We start from the raw sequence: 21707 nt of genomic DNA, 5'->3' as shown, positions 1-21707 counted from the left end.
GCTATCAGAGTTTAAGGAGGAAGCTGACCCAAATGTTTCTTATGGAGATGGCAACTTAGGATAGACTTTAGGATATGGCAAGATTAAGCTTGGAAATGTCTTTATTGAGAATGTAGTCCTGGTTGCAAGACTCAAGCATAATTTGATTAGTGTGAATCAAATCTGTGACAAAGGTTACCATGTGAATTTTTATGAGGAACATTATGAAATTGTCAGTAAATCAGATGGCAAGGTTACAGTGACTAGTGTTAGACATGGTAACTTATATGAAGACATGGTCTCTACAAATACTGATAATTCTGAAGTATGTCTACTTAGTAGAGCATATATGGAAGACAGCTCAAGCTGGCATAAAATACTTTCTCATCTCAATTTCAACAACATCAATGAACTTGTGAAGAAAGATCTTGTAAGAGGATTTTCCAATGCAGTATTTATTCCTGATGGCTTATGTGATTCATGCAAAAAAGCCAAGTTAAGGAAATCATCTTTCAAGAGTAAAATTGAACCCTCAATTCTTGAACTATATCACTTGCTTCATATTGATATTTTTGGACCAGTAAATGTAATGTATATTGCAAAGAATATGTATGAACTTGTTATTGCTGATGAGTATACAAGACACACATGGGTATATTTTCTGCACACAAAGGATGATACACCGTCCATTCTTCTTGATCATGTAAGAGAACTGGAAAAAGGATCAATTCACAAAGTCAATATCATTAGAAATGATAATGGAACTGAATTCAAGAACATCACTATGAAAGAATTCTGCAAATACAAAGGGATTAAACAGGAATTTTCTTCCCCTGGAACTTCACAACAAAATGGAGTTGTTGAAAGAAAGAATAGAACTCTCATAGAAGCTGCAAGAACCATGCTTGAAGAAGCAAAATTGCCTACCTACTTATAGGATGAAGCTGTGCAAACTGCTTGCTTTACACAATATACAATATTGATCAACAAGCATGAAAAAATACTTTTTGAGGTGGTAAAAGGATAGAAGCCAAATTTGAAGTACTTTCACATTTTTTGCTGCAAATGTTTGTTCTGAACACTCATCCGGAATAACTTACAAAATTTGATCTAAAAGCTGATGAAGGCATTTCTATTGGATATCCATTGTCAATGAAAGCTTTCAGAGTTTATAATCTGAGAACAAGGTTGGTCATGAAATCTATTTATGTGTCTTTTGATGATAAGAAGATAATAGGTCTAGAGGATGAAGATGACAATGAAGAATTGAGATTTGAAAATAAAGTACCATATGATGAACAGTTAAATCCTGATAGACAGTCAGATCCTGATAATCTCACAAATCCTGATACAGCAAATCATTATATCACTCTAAACTTTGATGAGCCACATGTCAGTGGAAACTCTATAAGAACTGAAGCACATGTTGAGAGGATCAACATTAATTACATCAAGGGTCAATTAGTTCAAATCAAGAAACATCAGTAGATACTCCATCAGACTCTGATTCTTCAAATACTGATTAAGAAAATATTGATGATACTGGAAATACTGATTCAGGGGGAGCATTGGGAGACAATAGTGGTACAAGAAAAAATAAATTAAGAGACTTCATGGATCAAGGGGAGTTTCTACTTCAAGAAGTCAACTTCCTTCTACAATAAAATGGACTAAGTCACATACACCTGACTTAATCATTGGAAATCCCAATTGTGGTGTTAGGACAAGGAAAACCACTCAAAATGAATGTCTTTATCATTCTTTTCTACCTCAAACTGAACCCAAGAAAGTGGAAGAAGCTCCTCAAGATGCTTATTGGATCACAACAATGCAAGTGGAATTAAATGAATTTGAAAGGAACAAAGTCTGGACTCTTGTGCCAAAACCAAAGAATAGATCAGTTGTTGGTACAAAGTGGGTGTTTAGAAACAAAACTGATAGTGAGGGCATTATTATAAGAAATAAAGAAAGGCTGGTTGCCAAGGGCTATTCACAGCAAGAAGACATTGATTATAATGAGACTTTTGCTCCAGTTGCAAGGCTTGAGGCAATCAGAATTTTTCTAGCCTATGCTGCTCACATGAAGTTCAAAGTGTTCCAAGTGGATGTGAAGAGTGCATTTCTAAATGGTGAACTTGAAGAGGAATTTTATGTTGAAGTTAAAGTTGAAATTTGAATACACTGATTGTAAGATAGACTATTAATTTTTATTTCTGCATTTAGATAGTTTTGACATCATCAATTTAGAACTTGTCCATATTTTCAAAATGCACAAGTTGGGGGAGATTGTTAGAAGAAATTGATGATATCAACATATAAATTATCAGATTTTATTTATCAGTTTTTGATATTAGTACTTAGCAGAGGTGACGTCATCAGCATATGCTGATGTATATTTGACATCAACATTTAGTCACTTCGGCTGAAAGTCAGGAGATACCGAAGATGGAAAGGATTTGTAGAATACATATCAGTATAGGACTTTACTTCTTGTAGCAATCAATACATGGATATGTTATAGGATTCCTTATTGTAATATAATATGATTCCTTATTGATTGTGTAGCTATGCATTATATAAACACACATTAGGTTTATACTATAGGTATCACGAATTGATATACCTTCTATGTAACCTAGTAGCTCTCAAGGATTATTGTTCATCCTTTGAGAGAGTAGTCCTGTAATCAGTTAATATAAAAATTGTTTCATTCTGTTAAGTAATTAATTCGATTTGTTTGCATCAACTATATTCACCCCCCTCTACAGTTGTATTAAGGACCTAACAAGCAATATGCTTCTGATGAGCTTCCCTTTCTTGTACTGTAGTTTGAATAATAGCATCCACAGAAATATGACTCCCTTGAGCAATATCAGGAATAGCCTGTTGATTATCAGTGCATGCACCCACACTTTGAGTAGGTGGTTCTTGTGTAGCAGGGGCATTAACAGTTGCATCTTCATTGTGAGAAGATGGTTCTTGTGGACTGTACCCCTTCTTGTGGAGATTGAAGCTTGGACTATTTAATAACATAAATTGTTGTGTCCTCAGCATTCCTCTTGATGGGTGTACCTAGACCAACTTCCCTAGATATTTTCCCGCCCTTTCATAAGAAACTTTAATAAATTTTGCTGGTGGGGAATCAGGAATTTTTTCTGATCAGGAACTGTGATCACTTCATCAGGATCTAATTGTGCTTGATTAGGAACTGATTGAGACTTATCAGGAATTGTAATTTCCTAACCAAGAGAAACTTGAGCTAGAAATTTCAAACCATCCTTCTTTTGTTTAGCTTGGGCTCTTTCAGCTTCTTTCATTAATCTTCTTTTCTTTGGCATAAGACTAGCAACAGCAGCTTCAACCTTTCTTCCTCTACGGTAGCACCAGTAACCTCCACTTGTTTAGCAGGAATCTTAAAAACAATTATTCCATCACTTTCCGTATTCGATGGCTCATCAACCAACTTAATACCAGCTATGGTCCTTTTTTCTTTCCAATTATACCCTGTTTAGTTTCTGTTGTTGGCATCTTTTTCTTTCTTGCTCCATCTTATTTCTCCAATGATTGATGTGAAGGTGAACCAACCCCTGGACCTGATTGTGGCGCCCTCCAAACCCGGGTCAGAAGTTTGGGGTCCACACACACAGCTTATTTATAACTTGCTTATAACAATAATAAAGATAATCATAATATATGCAGTGACCCTACTTACCAACCACCACGGACCGCAACAGGTTAAAGTATGCCCACAAGCCACACACACTAATATATTACAAACCGTTCAAATTCCAACTATTTCAAACTCAAACTGAGTATTAAACATTATTACAAACTTTTACAAACTTAAATTATTCCAAAAGAAGCCTACTAGCTCAGCTTTCTCAACCTGAACCCCTAGCTCTCGCGCTGGACTGGGGATCCTCTTTACCAACTGGTTCCTTTTTAACTGGAAAGAATATAAACAACATCGCACGAATGAGCTAACTAGCTAAGCAAGTCACAATGACAAAACTGAGAATAATGATCATCAGGTGTATATGATTATGATATCAAGTGAATAATGGATTATGATTTAGAATTGGATATTATACTTTTAATTTAAAAACCAAGGTTAGGCTGCTGATCAGTCACGCACTAACCCCGAGCAAGGCACACAACATTGCTCTAACTACTGGATCCAAGGCACACATTGGCCTAACTTGACCATTATATGGTCTGACCACGAATCTGGTCCACAATTTTATAAAAACAATCCAATTCTAACATAATAACAGAATATGCAATAATAAACAATAACCGAAATCATTAACAACAATAAATGTTTAACAATGAAAGGGTTTCAATCCTTGTAAGGATCAACCAGGTACTTTCAAAGCTTGAATGCTGGGTAATGAAAGAATTGGATAACAGAGGAAACAACGTTTCAGGGTTTCAAGGATTTGGTCTTTCAAAGCATAAGATATCATGGATTGAGTATATAGTAATCCAGTTCAGTGTCTGGTATTTAGTTTGTATGTATTTGTGGAGTAGTATCGTAGATTTGTGGTTCGTGTTTGGGTATACAATAATCAATGGCTTAGAAAGAATATGGTTCATGGCTCAAGAACAATAACTGAAATCAGGATTTAGGTTTCCGTGCTTCAAAGCACTTGCAATGTCAACAAGACTATCAAGAATTATAATATCTCGAGAAAGTTCAGAACACTTGCCTGGTATTAGCTTACTATTATGCACTCGCTTCCAATCACAACCGTCTTACTCTTCAACTATCTGTTTTCCTTTCCTACGTCTTGCCTCTTCTGCTCACATATCATAAGCATCTATCAATCATCAACTCACAAGATTCTATTCAACACATACTTCAATCTACCCTTCGTTTTACCCAAATCCGATTAACGGATTGAAATCTATGCAATAACGAAGTAAACACCGAATATATAGACCGATAGTCAAACAACAGGTCACGTATAACACATAATACATCACGTAATCAATGACATATCATTTATAAAGAAATCTCGGGTCATAAATGTGCTTTCGGGTATTTAAAATAATTTTTAAAATATTTTTCGGAATTAAAACGGGTCGTTGGATCAATTTCGGAATAATAAACAGGGTTCGGTTTTCTGGCTCCGAAACAATTTTAGAATAATTATCGAGCCTTGAAAATAATTTAGAATAATATTTTAAAGCTTGAAACTATTTTTCGAAATTTTTAAATCATTTTTAAATAATTAAATCTAATTAAATAATTAATTAAAAATCAATTAATAATTAATTAAATCAATTAATCAATTAACTTTCGAATTAATTGACTAATTAATCAATTAAAAATTAACTAAAATTAATTAAATAATTAATTCAAATTTATTTGTGAATTAAAAATAATTTTCGGAATTAAAATAATAATTTTTAGAATTTTCAGAAATTAAAAACGAATTTTTATAATAAAAATAATTAGGAAATATGATTTTTAAATATTTTTAAAACAGGAATCCAATTTTTGCAAAGTCTGGAAACTTCAGGGACCTAACTGTATCGTCCCCAAAAGTCCAGGGACCAAACTGTAAATATTACATCCCGTCGCCGGAAAACACAGGGGTGGCCGGAGAACACGATTCCGGCCTCCTCACCTTGCCACAAGCTCCAGATCACATCTACAGGTTACCAGGAACACAACCATGCAATCAAAACAACCTAACAATCCCTGAGTTGGCCGGAATTTGGCCGTGAAATTTTCCAGTTTCTGGCGAAGATCGGAAAACTTCAAAACACAACTCCCTTCTCTACAGACCTCGTTGGTTCATGAAACTTATACGACTAGATTGCAAATTTCACAGAGAACACAGCCCACTATAACACAACATCAATCTATCACAGAATAAGAAACCCACAAATTTCAATTAAGAACATTCATACGGGTTATAAACCCTAATTTTGAAATTCGAAAATTAAACTCAAATTTGAACATGTTATTGAACTCCAAATCAGACGTATGACATATGAAAATCATCAGGAAAACAAGCTCTACAACATGCAATCATCAAATCATACAAACAATCATCCGAACAAAAATTCATATTTTTAATAAAATAAATTCGAAAATAAATAAATTTTTAGAAAAATAACCTTGATTTCTGCAGTGAAACAAAGCTCAGAATCTGATAGAACGCCTCAAATCCTTCGTTTTGGTTACTCAAACTTTGAAAACAGAGATCGGTAACGCCTTCGTTTTGCTGTTTGATTCTTAGAACAGTTTTAAGAAATTAGGGCTTTTCTCTGAAAATTATATAATTAACTATCTGCAAATGATTTTGATACGAAATAAAATACGGTAAAAGGCTATTTATAATTACGGAAAATTAGTATCCCGTTGGATCATTCCCGATATAAAACGGTACGTTTATTTGTAAAAACTGATCCAAACGGTATCGGTTTTCGGGATAATTATCCAAATCAGTACAATTTGTACTGCAGTCTTGGTCTCAGCGCCTGGTTACACGTATTACGAAGTGATAATTGGGATAGTTTAATAAAAAACTCCCGTTTATCGAAAATACGGGTTTTATTGATTTACCGAAACGAATATTGTATCGAAAATGTTGCGCCGGGACCCGCGCAGGACAAACCGTACGCCGGATCGAAAAAGTCGAAACATGGAAAATGCTCGAAATATTACAATTAGGTTAGGAAGGAGTTCTCGGAAGAGTTTCGGGTTCCAAAAACGTAACAACGGTTGACGTCGGTTGGTTCCCGTTTTTATAAAATAGATTTTAATTATCCGGAAAAAGATTTTAGAAATTTCATATGATTCTTATAAATCCATAAATCAACATAAAAATAATTAGGAAGATATGACAATTATCTATATTTTATTTTGGACATATAAAAATTAAAATACTCAATTAATATTATTTTTGAATATTCAAGTACAGATAACACTTAACAATTAACTCACAGAATAGATATTGAGCACACATAATAATTATTTAATATCAAAAATAATTACACGATATATCCCGGATATTACACTGATTGTCTCTCAGACACATCAGTCTTAGTTACCGATTTTGATTTTATAACTGATTCCTTTTGAGAAGGATCAGAGATGATACGGTGTTTAAATTTGATAGGTGAAAATGAAACACTTGGGTCAGGAACAGGGTTGGATGTGCCCTGCTCCAAAGTGTATGAGTTAGAATATTTGTGAGGCATTTTGTTAGACAAAAATACCCACATTTCCCTTGGTAAAGCAGTACTTCTTCTGAAACTATTCTTTCTTTTAGACAAGTCAATAAAAGATTTAAAATTAATTTGAAAAATCATCAGTAGTTTATCCTTGTAAAAAGTTACATCAGGCAAAAGATAGCTAAAAATCAACTACAAAAACCTAGTGTAACCAACACCACCATTTTTATCACTAATCCTAGCTATCAAGAATTGCATGATAGTTGTGCCATAATCAAAAGCCTGACCATATATTAAGGTGTATCCTAATTATAGTGAAGCTAATGGAAGAGCATCAGAATTAGATACCTTATTTAGAAAAGCTGTTGTGCAAAACATTCTTATACTATAACAAGACTAAGTCAAATTGACAGACCTAAGAATTAGTTGTATGATAATCTAAATTTGTTTTTATATTGTATTACTTGAGTCTGTAAAATGTCAAAGATTAGACTGGAGTATTTTTCTCTAAACAGTCTCAAGCCTAAGAATAAACTCTGGAAGAAGATCAAGAAGATCACTCCTCAGAGAAATTTTGAAGAAACTTGGAGTTGAATAAATCTGTTTTAGGAAAAATATTCTAAGTCAAGATATCGAGAAGTCACAGATCAAGTCATATAGAGAAATCATTCGAGAAGTCACTACGCCATAAGTGGGCTACTGTAATGCAAGTGTTACACGAAGCGTTACATTAGTTAAGATTTTTGTATCCTATTGTAACACCTCTCAATTAGTGTTACAATAGCTATAAAACTAGTGTTGCAGAGAGACCCCGGTGTTGCACGACATGTAACGCCAGCGTCTGGTGTTACATTAGTTATTTTTTTATTTTTTAAAAGTACTAAAGTTAATATTTTATCAAAAACTATAATTAAAATTATATTCTAGATTATTTATGACTCTAAAATTTAGCATGTAATAAAATAAAAAAATTTAGAACTTAATGTAAATTAATACATAAGATATTTTTTCAATTTTAAATTTATTAAATAATTAGTATTAAAAATTTAAAACTTAATGTAAATTAGTTTAGAACTTAAAGTGAATATTTTATTAAAAACTATATTTAAAATTATACTCTAGATTATTCATGACTCTAAAATTTAGCTTGTAATAAAATAAAAATTAGAAATTAATGTAAATTAATACATAAGTTACTTTTTCACTTTTATATTTATTAAATAATTAGTTTTAATAAATTAAACAAAAAAGCAAAAATTAAAAATTAAAAGATTATAAAATAGTTAGTGAAACTTTGGGCGGTATATTTTCTTCATAAACGAAAACTTATAGTAAATTCTCTAGTCTCTTTCTCAACATTATCTTTCTGGAAAATTCTCTCTCACCACATGCTATCTAAAGAACACATGTTAATTGAAATCAAGAACAAATCGAAGACTTCTTAATTGAAAACAAGTGTTTATGGATTCAATTTAAAATCCTCTTTATCGTAATCATATTTTAGGATTCAGCCATAGAACCCTAGATCCCCAATTTCTCCTCTTCTTCACAAATTAAATTGAAAAGTTTAAACAGATCTTGAAATGGGCACATAACGAAAGAGAAAAGTGAGCTTGTTCAACATGGTGAACTTCGATACAGTGGATATCGAAGACCGGCCGTCGATTTCAGTTTTGGAACTCAAGTTGAAGATTATTAGTGTTAAAAAACTTAATTCTTGTCATGACTTTGATTTAGTTTTCTCGGATTTTGTTACTGGTCAAGGTCTCTCTCTCTCTCTCCCTCCTTCTCTCCCTCTCTCTCTCTCTCCCTCCCTCTCTCTCTCCCCCTCTCTATTTATTTACGGGTCACATGTGGTTAATTTAGTTTTAGAACTTATAAATGTGTTACTAATGTTGCTGATTTTGATTGAATTCAGAGTATGAGGATGAAACTTATCAAATTATAAGCAATTCAAGTGTGGTATTTAGAAGAGTTTCGTCTAGATTAGTTCATGCAGCTCGGTAAAGGTAATTGTCTGCTTCCTTTTATTGCCTTATCATTTTGGTGCTTAATTGTTTACATTCCGAAAAGAGGAATATCGGGGAATTGGGGAGAAGCTGTAACATTTAAAACATAAAGGGTACCTATATATGCACATGAGTGAGTGGGGTGTGAATTGCATTAGAAAAGTTAGGCAATATATGTATTTTAGCAATCAACAGGTGGATGTCAATGGCAAGTTTCCATTTGTGACAAGTTTGACTGCCTCCCTTTTTGTAGAATTTATAATCTTTTTGTTGATTATTACTATTATATTTTCTAATCAATTGAAAGGGTTTCCTTTTAAGGAAAAATATGCGGAAATACCATGGTTGAGGTAGATCTAAAATTATACGAGCTCCTATATTTTTATAGGTAAACCACTCTGGAACTCTTTTTTCTCGGAAGAAACAAATCCATTGATCTGTGTGGATCTACACGAAGGTGCATTGTGCATAATGAAACAAAGAGTACACATTAAAAGGATTTTGATATTTACATATCATTCTAGAGTGAATTCTGTCTGAAAGCTTAAACAGTTAAGGTACCGAGTGGGACAAGGTTTGGAAATGTAGCAATTATGGTACTCCTTTCAAAATTCAACCTTGGTAACGAAAAAAACATATAGTTTTAGATTATTGTTGGAGGTAGGGCTCTTCTCAGATGTAACTTTTTGCTATCATTGAGTTGATTTGTATATACTGATGTATTGGTTTCCCTCAACTCCCTATCGATATTAAGATCAAAATTTACTCCTATCTTTTTGATTTTAAATAATAGTTTTTTAATCTTAATTGGATGAAGTACTTCCGTAACATGCTTATTGAATAATAAACAGAAATTTTAACAGTTATAAGCTCTTGTCACTTTTCTAATGGTGTATTACATTTTGCAGGCCACAAGATCTAGTTGCAAATTTGGGGATGAAGAAATCAAATCTTCGTGAAAAGGTGTGGTTGCACACATTTTTAGTTTGTTCTATTTAGATGATCTGTTTGTTGCATACAAATATTTGTAGGCTAATTTGGAAGCATAAATATTTAGGACATCTTTCCTTATTATGTTGTTTGCTTCCTTGATGTTCCTCTACAAATTGAAAATTCGTTCTCTTAGGCCTCAGAATCTTATGCTCATCAATATCTATGTCATAGTGGTAACTTATTCTTGAAGTCTGAGGCAAGCAATGTTTAACCTGTTTGGAGGTTCTACTACCAGCAAAGTATGCAGCATACACTTGCAGGTCAGAGATTCTATTTGCTCCTCCTTTTTTCCATTTATAGAACATATCTAATCAATTATAAATTTATCTTTGTAAATGCTGATGTGCTGACTGCTAGGGATTTATAATTCTATTACAAGTGAATTTGGTTGGACCAGAAAATATTATACATGTACTGTACATGTAAGATGCAGAATCTATAATACACAGAAGCTCAGTAGAACTTTCAGATTTAATCGGGTTGTTGCGAGTGATATTTGTGAAGATCTTTAATAGAGAAATTTTAAAATATATAAGCTTGCAATATAATGTAATGCAAAGTTGTAAATTTTTGTAGATAATTTGATAGATGATGCAAAAATGATCTTTCTACAATCACTATCAAGAACTCATACACATTGAAAAATTATCATTGAAAGTAATTAAACTCTTGAAAAATTTGGGAGGAAACTAAAAACTTTAGGGAGTGGCTGAGTCTTGGCCTTCAGCTCAGCAAAAGCTACTGCAAGGCCCAATGGAAATGGCGAAAAATAAGTTGCTTGTCACTAAACCATCCAACATGCTTGACACTTCTTATCCTTATAGACCGTTAGATCATATCAACTGCTGTTGGTACAAGTTCTGGGATGCCTCCAGCTGCTGCCAATGTTAATAGACAATCAGGTTGAATTTGTTTAGCTGTTCCAATACAAGCTATTATAATACTCAATCGATTGTGGTCTTCTTCTCTAATCTCTCTGTATATAAACAGATTCATTATTTATCAGCTAAATAATGCTAAAATTTTATCATAAGCCCAGTAGTAGTTGAATTTTCAGGTATTCTAGTTGTTTGGATGTTTATTTTCTAGTTTTTGTTTCCTTTTTCTTTCTCTATCCATCAACGTTTAATTTGTTAGAGGTAGCAGCAGTTGACAGGCCCAAAATGCATCTTTGGGAAAGTGGGATCATGAGAATTACTAGGCACCCGCAGGTGATAATATCCACTATTTACATTTGTAGTTATTTTTTTTCATTTTTAAATACTAAGGACTCTTTTCTATATCTTTTAACTGATAGAAATTGAGTTTATGCAGAGTACATTTCAGATATATAATGCTTCGATATGTATGTAATAATGCAATGACATGCTTATATGGATTATGTTCCTGTTTAGATGGTTGGGGAGGTGATGTGATGTCTTGCTCACACAATCTGGATTAGGAACTCCGTAGCAGTGGCAACTTCTGTTGGTCTAATAGGGCATAATCTGTGTGGTGTTTGGAATGGTGATAGAAGGCTGGCCATTCGATACGGTGAAGATTTCGAGCTTGTCAAAAGCCGAACAAGCGTAATACCTTTTGCAGCTATTCTCGAGGGTAGTTACCCAAAGATTACTACAATGGAATTTATCAGTAATTCCTAATAAATTACCTCTGAATAAATAATAAGCTTATGGTATCATTGTATCTACAGACTACTACTCATAAAGTATTTTGTTTAGTAGTATGGTTTGGAGATTAAGACTCTTATGTATGGCAATTTTGATGTTTTGTTGTTAATGGGATTGTTTTTTAACCTGAGCATGTGTTTTAAAAATTTTAAAATAATGTGTTACATTTGCCTCTATTCTACTATAATATATGTTTATATATAATGTTACATTACATATGCTACTGTTGCTTTATTACAAAAAAATTGTGCTACAATAGATAAAACACACTGTTACAATAGGCTATAGAGGGGCCCACTTTCGTAATCTTTACTGAACCTAATGTATCACTCATTTTGCGTTACATTTGGGCATTACAGTATTACATTAGTTGCCTATTGTAACGTTTTCTTCTCTGTTACAATAAATCAGTGAAGTGTTATATTAGGATGCCTATTGTAATGCTCGTATACGTAACGCCCCTTGGTATTACAATAGACCTAATGTAATGTTTTTTGGGCCTATTGTAACACTATTTAGGCATTACAATAGCCCACTTATGGCGTAGTGCCAAAATAGCTTATAGAGAAGTCTCAGAGATATCGACAAGCAAAGTGAAAACATGAAGATTGAAGATATCGACAAGTCAAATTATCATTAGAGATCTCATAGATATCGACAAGTCAAATTTCCTATAGAGATCTCAGAGATATCGACAAGTCATTTCTGCATTAGAGAACTTAGAGATATCGACAAGTCAAAATGAAGATATGAAGATTGGAGAAATTAGACATGTCAATTCTCTCATTAGAGATCTTAGAGGTATCGACAAGTTAAAATGCTTATAGAGATCTCAGAGATATCGACAAGTCGTTTCTACATGCAGAAGTTTGGAGACCTCGACAAGCTAAGTTCACTTATAGAGAACTTAGAGACCTCGACAAGTCAAAACACTTATAGAGAACTAAGAGATCTCGATAAGCCATTATACTTATCGAGATGTACTTATCGAGATGTCAGTTCTTTATACAACAAATTGGAGATCTCGATATGAAGCTCAAATACAGAATGCAGACAAGTTAAATATTTAAGATTATCAATCAACAAATGATCTAATCAATTAGATTGAAAAGTCTACAAAAGCAGCTTGAAGAGTGCAAGATCAAAGGCCAAGATTAACTGACAAGGGAAAGTCACAGATTCACAGGATTTGCAAAGATACACTAAGCCAAAAATGGAAAGCTTTAGAGATAACTTAAAGTAAGGTTTCGTACATTCTATTGCATACTGTGTAAACCAGTATTTACTAATCTATAAAGTAAACACTAATCCTTTGCTTTTAAATTATATCAAACAGATCTATAATTTCTTGTAACTCTCTCAAGGAAGAAGCTGAGTTCTTTACTTAAAAAGAACCCAGGATTTGTAGAAAGACAATAGCTTAATTTTAATACAAAATTAAGTGAATTTTGAAATACTGTGTGAACTGTTTTATTTTAGCCAAAATAGTATAGCTGCATTTCTAATCTGCTTTGTTAACCAAGCAATTAACTTTGAAAAAGCCTTAAAATAATAAAAACACATTCACCCTCCCCTCTGTGTTGTATTCATTATCTAACAAGTGGTATCAAAGCAAAATCTGAAAGCAAACAGCTTAAAGATCTTGGAAGAATGAATACACAGAAAATTAGCAGTATCAAAATTCCTGCCTTTGACAGATCTAACTATACATTATGGAAAAAGAAAATATGTTTATAAAGATGGACAACCCATTATATGTTTAGATTCTCAAGAATGATCCTTTCACCCCCATGGAAATAGTTGAGGAATCTACATATGGAGACATGGTCATTTCAGCTCATTATGCCCCTAAAGATCCCTCACAATATATTGAACCTGAAAAGGAGAAAGTCTCGCTGGATAATGGCTTGCAACTGATTTTAATAGAGTCACTTGACAATGTAATGTATAATAACATTATCAACTGTGACACAGCCAAACAGATCTGGGAGAAGATAGAAATTCTTTGTGAGGGAACAGAGGAAGTTAGGTCAAACCAAAGGAGAATTTTGGTATCTCAGTATGAGGGTTTCATGGCTAAACATAAAGAAAGTGTTAGGCTACACAACACTATAGAAGGGGGTTGAATATAGTGTTTATACAATCAAATCGATTTAGAACACAAGTACGTAACAGTATTCAAGTTTATTCAATATAATAAGCTCTATTACAAAGTAGATTAAACTACTCTCTTAGTGATGAACAATATCACTAAGAGCTTCTAGGGTTAAAAAGAATAATGTTCTCGTTAACTTAACACTTTTAGTGTAAACCCTAAGTTGTGTTTATAGAGTACACAATTACAAGATATCTTCTAATTGATATGGAATATAATTCTGTCTCCTAAAATATATCAATCAGACATTATCTTCTACAAGTCTTCTAACTGTCTAACTCTTCATGCATATCTTCTATTGTTTCAGTCCAGGTCATCTCCTGTAAATCAACCGCATTCCTTATCTAAGTACCCGCACTTAAGTCCTGATATAAATCCTGACGACCTTAAGTTCTGATATAAGTTCTGACTTCAGTATGTCCTAACTTCCAGTAAGTCCTGATATTAAGTTCTGAAACTAAACACAATAGATTAGACATGACATCACAAATATATCTAAAAATCTCCCCCAACTTGTAAATTATGAAAAATATACAAGTTAATAGATTTGATGATGTCAAAAACATTTAAGTATAAATGCAATGAAATTTTATTTAGACAACTAACTACAACTTATAGTACATGTAGCTTTACCAATATCACTGGATCAATCTGAATCCAAAGTGATTCCTTGTAAAGTCTTTTACCAGCCTGTCTTCAGCTTTTCTCAGAACTTCAACTAACTGTGCTTTGACTTGCATCAGTTCTTCATCTTTATTATCACCAATTTGATAAATGGCTATTCTGAGTGCTAGAATAGTTGTTCTTTCAAGACCATCTCCAAGCCTGATAACTCTAGGATATGAAGAGTCTTCATTATAGCATAGACACTTTCCTTTCAGAATAACTTCCACCTTAGCAGAGTTCTTCCTTATAGGAATTTCTCTTCCATCATCTTCAGTTATTTTTGGAATGTACTGAGAAACCTTTTGACCAGAGATTCTGAGAAGATCTCTTATAGCCTTCAAAATATATTCTGACCATCTTCTTGTAACATCAGATTTTACTTCCAGAAGATAGTAAATATGTTGAAGCTCTTTGACAGACTTCTTTAGCACATCAGTATCAGCTAGTCTGTAAGTTCTGCCATCATTGAGAAATAAGATCAATTTCTCTTTTGGATCATCCTTATTATGAACATCCATCACAATTTGAGAAGACAACACTTTGTCAAGGTGCTTTTGTTTGATTTGTTTATATGGTTTGTCTATCAATATGAAAGGATCTCTGAGAGTAACTTCTACTTCTGTTTATATCTGTTCTTCATCAGAACCTAATCCAGCTCTATCTCTAGGTTTCTTGGCTCTTAATAGAGATGCACAAAAGGCTCACCGGGCCGGGCTTTGACCGGGCCTTAAAAAGCTCGAGCTTTGACCGGGCCGGGCTTTTCGGGCTTTGACTTTGACCGGGCCGGGCCGGGCTTTCCGGAAATGTCAAAGCCCGTTTGGGCCCTCGAGGCGGGCCTAACCGGACTTTTTTTTCGGGCCGGATCGGATCAGGCTGAGTTTTTTTCTAATTTAAATTGGATCGAGTATTATTAGAGATTCTGAAGAATACATGTGTTAGCAACTAGATCATCGTAAAAATTTATTAGTTTACATTGAATATTTTATGAAAACATTATTTCGTTGAAAACATTTAAGTTCGGCAAAAAATAAACATGTTTATATAATATATTTTATCATTGTTATGATAACAATGATAACAATGATATCATTGTTATGATAACAATGATATTCAAATATTCATAACAATGATATCCAAATATATATAGTGTACTTATTATATCTTCTTTCATTATTTATGCAACAAAGTATATAAATAATATTATTAATCACAAATATGTAAATATATATGTGTTTAAAGTATTATTTATATTTATAGTAAATGTGAATTTATAAATATATAAGAAAATATATTAGAATAATCAGATTATAACCGGGCTTTTTTGGGCTTTTAATCGGGCCGGGCCGGGCCGAAGCCCGGGCTTTTAACCGGGCCGGGCCGGGCTTTGCCTAAAAATATAGGGCCCGTCGAGGCCCGAAGCCCGGGCCGGGACCGGGCCGGGCTTGACCGGGCTTTGACCGGGCCGGGCTTGACCGGGCTTTGACCGGGTCGGGCTTGACCGGGCTTTGACCGGATCGGGTCGGGCCAGATTTTCAGGCCCGAGCTTTTTGTGCATCTCTAGCTCCGAACCCAAACGTTGCTAGTTGATTAATCATTAGATTGGACTTAGGTTCCACTGGAGTAGCTTTCTTCCATAGCAGTTTCCTTTTATCAGCAGTTGTCATCTTATCCAAATCAACTTGAGCTTTGTCAGAGGTTGATGATGACTTCAGAACTTGATCAGTAACTGCTTCCTTATCCTTTTGAGTAGCTTCCAGTGTTTGAATAGATTTAGCTTTATCAAAGGTTCAGCTTCCTCTGCTATCAAATTATCATCATCATACATAATAGCTTGAATGTCAGGATTTGTTGGAACTGAAGGAAGTTTCTTTTTCTGCTTCATTATTGGTTCACCAACATTTGCTTTCCCTTTCTATTTGGGATCAATCTCAGCTTGTGATATTGACTTGAGCTTTGAAGCATCAGAAATTGATCTTTCCTTAATCATAATGCCTTTTTCCTTAGGCCTTGGAGGTTTCTTAGCATCAGAAGCTTTAGATTTAAGATTTGTCTTCTCAACTGCAAATCTAGCTTCCTCCTCCTTTAGATTCTCTAAATCCATTCCAGGATTATGCTTGAGAAATAATCTTCAAGCAATTTCTTCATCAAGTGTCTGAATCTTGGGATCTTTATAGAAGACAATAGTCTTCCTTCCCTTAAGCTTCAGAGTTTGTAAAAACTTCTGAGAGTCTTGACTTTCAGCTTGAATCAGAACATCAGAACTTGATATCAGATTTTGATTATCAGAACTTGCTATCGGAGTTTGAGCATTCACAGCTTCAGAACTTGAATTCTTCTGTGTAGAAGATTTGCTAGAATCAGGATTTAGTTTCTGTGAAGAAACTTTGCTGCTTTGCCTTTGACCTTGACCTTTGCCCTTGCTAGGGTTTCCCTGGTCATCTTCAGAATTGTCCTTTTTCTTCAGAACTTGAGTAGGCTTGCATTTGTATTTAACTACCTTCTCCCCCTTTTTGGCATCATCAGGTAAGAGGAGAGAGAGAAGAAGTGCTACTGAAGATTGGATTTCATTGAGCTATCTTTGTTGAGAAGCTTGATTCTGCGGGACCTCATCCAGTTGGGCCAACTGCTTTTCTTGAACTGTCTCAATGGCTTCAACTTTCTCATGAATAGGTCTAATAAACTTGTTCTTGTCTAGCTTGAGCGTCAGGACCAGCTTATCAGCATTTTCCTGTAGTTTATCAATCTTGGCATGAGTAATGGAGTGTTGACCTTGAAGACTTTTACTACTGAGAGCTGTGACTTTCGGTTGAGCTTTAAAGTCAGAATTTTTCATCAACTCATCAACTTTTGCAATATGATCTGACAGAACTTTTGAGCTTGGAATGAAGTCAGATTCATTCCACCTCTTGGTCCACTCAACTCCTCTGTGAGTTTCTTCCTAAGGAACAGGAGCTTCTTGTTCAACAAACTTTAGTAATGCCTCATTTCCAAGAATTGGAGCATTTACTGGTGCATTTATTGGAGCACTATCTCCAGAACTTGCCAAATTCTCCTCATCTTCTGACAGAATCAGAGTTTGTGTAATAGAAGGAGAGGCTGGAGCAGCTTCATCTATTTCAGGATCCAAGTGAAGATGTGGAGTAGTAGGAATATCAGCATTTAATGTTGGAGAACCACGTGGAGTTGTCATTTGGCCTTGTGGTGCTTCCAGAAACAGGACATTTGGAATGTGCAGTTTATGGATGTCAATTTCAGGACTTAATCCTGAATCTTCAACTGTAGTTGTTTCTATGATTGGAGAGACAGGAGGTGTGATCACTGTATCTTGAACAGTGTCTTCAACTTGAGGTGGAGGTGGCAAAGCATCAATCACTAGTGGTTGTGATGAGATCAGAGATTCCTGATCCCCTTCCTCAGCTTCTTCATATTGAGCTTGTGTAATTTTCACACCTGCTCTCTTCTTCTTTGATCTTTTGGATGGTGGAGAAGTTGCTTGAGCAGCATCAGAACTTGAAGTTCTTTTCCTTTATAAAATGTCAGACCCCTAAGCTTCTGGTTGTTTCTGAGGAGTTACCTCTTTCTGAAAAATTTCCTTTTCAGCTGCTACTGTCACAGGTTCTGATGTATGAACCTGGACTTGCTCATCTTCATCTGATTCATCCCTCAGAATCATCCTTCTTCTCTTTGATGGAGATTTAGGAACATATTTTGCTCTTGAAGATTTGGGTGTAGATGTTGTAGCAGATTTCACAACGGGTACTTTTTGAGAAGTACCAGAGGTTGGTTAAGAGGATTGTGCTATTTGGAAATAAGTTCTGATGGTTGGCTGTGGTTATGGTTGAGAAGATTGAGCTGGTTGAGTATTGGTTGTAGGTGCTGATGGAGGTTGAGAGGGTGCAACTTCAGGAAATTTGGGTGTGTATGTATTGGGGTTAGAGTTTACTAAGAACTGTTTTACCGATGTAGGAATTTGAAGGGGTCTTAATGTCTCTTTCTTATTATCAGTAGATAACAAGTCTGTGAAAGCCCTTTTAGCAAGTTTAAAAGGTGGAATAGTCTCACCAAAGTTTTAGGGCTTATCAGAACAATAAAAACTGTAAATAAGTTGACAAAATCTAGTAAAATAAACAGTATTTGGGTCCTCCTTCATCCTATCCCCAATAAAACCCAATATAGCAGGAGCATAATCAAAGTGAGTTTGGTTTAGGAGAGCATACCCTATGTGCTGACTCAGAGTAGGAATGACATCAAAGTTTAAGCATTTATTGGCAAAAGCTCTGGTGATGCAGTCAAAGAAAAAACTCCACTCCCTTCTAATGTATGGCCTCTTCAGTTATCCCAGCTTGTACAGACTCTTCTCATAGCCAAGATTGGCCATCATACCCTGTAGAAGTGGCTCCTCAATCTGAGCATTGAAAGTGCAATTTTATAGCAAGTGTAGAGCTTGTCTAACAGTAGACAAGGTAACCAGATGCTCATCTTCCCCAGTTATGAAGATAATGCTTGGAGACCTATTTGCACCACCATCATTATATACCCCAGTCCTCCAAAACTCCAGAATTTGAGTTCCTGAGAGTAATTGTGGTTGGGTCAGAGCATACCCAATCTCACTTTTAGCAAGAAAATCTTGAATAAAATGAAGATCTGATGGAGCTTCATTCTTGCTGAGAATAGCCATGTAGTTATTTGGGACGAACTTGGCTCCATTAAAGATGATGTCCTTGGGTGCCATTTCTGTAAGAAATAAGTGAAAAAATGTGTGTTCATAAGGTGTTTGTTAAAATTCCTGGAAGAAAGTCCGTCAGAAGATAGAGAGTAAAAGAGAGAGAGAGAGAGAGAGAGAGAGAGAAAGAGAGGGAGACAGAGAGAGTAAAGGAAATAAGAGATTAAGTAAGAGAGAAAGTAAAAGATTTGGGTAATCTTTTGTCTCTAATATTTATACTCTTTCCACTCAACGGCTCTTTTTGGAAGTAAAACAGATACTTTACACCTGTCATCCAATAAATAGTCAAAGCAGCAATTAGTGGGCACCGAAAATTGAGCAGTAATTATTGCACACATGCATATGCAAACACGCAACCCATTAACCAAATGATTATCATTGTTTTTATCTCACTTAATTATTTTCTGACAAAATATAACCGTTACAGTAAATACTAAAAATAAGTCAAGTAATTAAATAATGCCACGTAAGCATTAGAGTTTCCATCAGGATTTGCATCAGAACTTGACTATTATCAGAATTTAACGGTCATCAGAACATGGCTTCTGTACTCAAAAAGTGAATGACTGTTTCTGGGATTCTTCACACAAATACTGAGTGGTTTCTTCAGAGTTTAATCATCAGAACTTTCATCAGAACTTGTCCTCAGAATTTATGCAAATAATACTTAACTGTTTGTCAAAAAAAACTTAATCACCACAGTAATTTTCATTATTCATATGGAGTGTGAGTATGTGCATTTTCAAATAATCAGATAAAGATTAAAGTCTGATAAAATTCAGATATCTTAGAAATAACGCATAACTAAGATAAATGCTTAAAATCTGTCTTTAATTTTGAAGTCTACTATAGAAAAAATTTATTCAAGAGTCCACCTCAACTGTTTGTGCTTATTTTATGCATCTTTTAACATTCTTTTTACAGTGGCTTCTCAGTGTAAATGAGTCACAATTGCTATCGGAATTTTTGCTATTATCAGAGTATTTCTCCAGTAATCAGAGAATGTGAAAAGTCACCAAGAAAAAATTATTTGCTTTTTCAATGTATATAGCTTAATACCAGCTATGCACTTGGATCTTTCTTTTCACATAAATTACTCTAGATCTCAAAGGAGTACCTGATTTCAATTTTTCTTTTCTTTTATTTTCTTCAGATAAGTGAGGCTTATCAAGCATGTAGTTCATCCTTAAGATTTACTGACATCGGAATTTGACAGATAAGAAGCAATAATCTAGTTTGTGACTTAGTAATAAGATACACAAAGTAAATTTGACTAAGATAAAAATTAGAGTTTGCTGGTGTTATGGATTTCCACATAAATAACTAATTCAAACATGGGATACACAATTTGTTAAAGACTACTAAGACAACATCTAACAAATAATCCTTATTGGAGTGAATAGTCACAGAACATTCAAAACACTATCAGAGTATATAGAATCACATCTGATAACAATCAGTATCTAATTATGATACAATTTAAGCACATATTACATTGAGATAAGACAATCTATAAACACTAATCATAAAGTCTGATGCATGAGAACAAAAACTAAGCAGATTTTGAGAAAGAACCTGAAACCATTCCAAGTTCATTTACCAGTCTTGTAAGAGTAGCTTCACATAGTGGTTTTGTGAAGATATCTGCTAGTTGTTGATCTGTTGGAACAAAATGCAATTCCACTATACCTTCCATCACATGTTCCCTTATGAAATGGTACCTAATGCTGATGTGCTTTATCATTGAGTGTTGAACTGGATTTCCTGTCATAGAAATAACACTTTGATTATCACAGTAAATGGGTATTTTAGAAAATTCTAACCCATAGTCCAGTAACTGATTCTTCATCCAAAGAATCTGTGCACAATAGCTTCCTGCAGCAATATATTCTACTTCTGCAGTTGATATGGAAATTGATTTCTGTTTCTTGCTAAGCCAAGACACTAATCTGCCTCCAAGAAATTGGCAGCTTCCACTAGTGCTCTTCCTGTCTATTTTGCATCCTGCAAAATCTGCATCTGAGTAACCTATTAGCTTAAAGTCTGATTCTCTAGGATACCACAATCCTAGATCAACTGTACCCTCAAGGTACTTGAAAATTCTTTTCACAGTTATTGAATGAGGTTCTCTTGGCTGCCTGAAATCTTGCACAAAGACGGGTAGCATACATGATATCAGGTCTACTTACAGATAAATAGAGTAATGAGCTAATCATACCTCTGTAGTTAGTAATATATACTGATGCTCAAGTATCTTTATCTAACTTGGTTACAGTGGCCATGGGAGTGGATGCAGTTGAACAGTCTTGCATTCCAAATTTCTT

General features: G+C 34.3%; 1 long non-coding RNA gene and 1 pseudogene across 2 annotated transcripts; one reads left to right on the top strand and one right to left on the bottom strand.

Moving 5' to 3' along the window:
- Window positions 1-21707, bottom strand: part of LOC141695495 (uncharacterized) — a 181341-nt pseudogene that overhangs the window by 131619 nt on the left and 28015 nt on the right.
- LOC141697527 (uncharacterized) lies at window positions 8497-11969 on the top strand. 2 transcript variants are annotated; one of them, XR_012564749.1, is made up of 5 exons: window positions 8497-8931; window positions 9086-9176; window positions 10085-10139; window positions 10341-11380; window positions 11564-11969. It is a non-coding gene; the product is annotated as an uncharacterized LOC141697527 (long non-coding RNA). The 2 variants fall into 2 exon arrangements; XR_012564750.1 differs by having other exon boundaries at window positions 10303-11380.

The sequence above is a fragment of the Apium graveolens genome, chromosome 11 (genome assembly GCF_009905375.1).
Source record: "Apium graveolens cultivar Ventura chromosome 11, ASM990537v1, whole genome shotgun sequence".
NCBI classification, from domain to species: domain Eukaryota; kingdom Viridiplantae; phylum Streptophyta; class Magnoliopsida; order Apiales; family Apiaceae; genus Apium; species Apium graveolens.
Note: the sequence above shows the minus strand (reverse complement) of the source record. Positions and strands in the feature narration are given on the sequence as shown.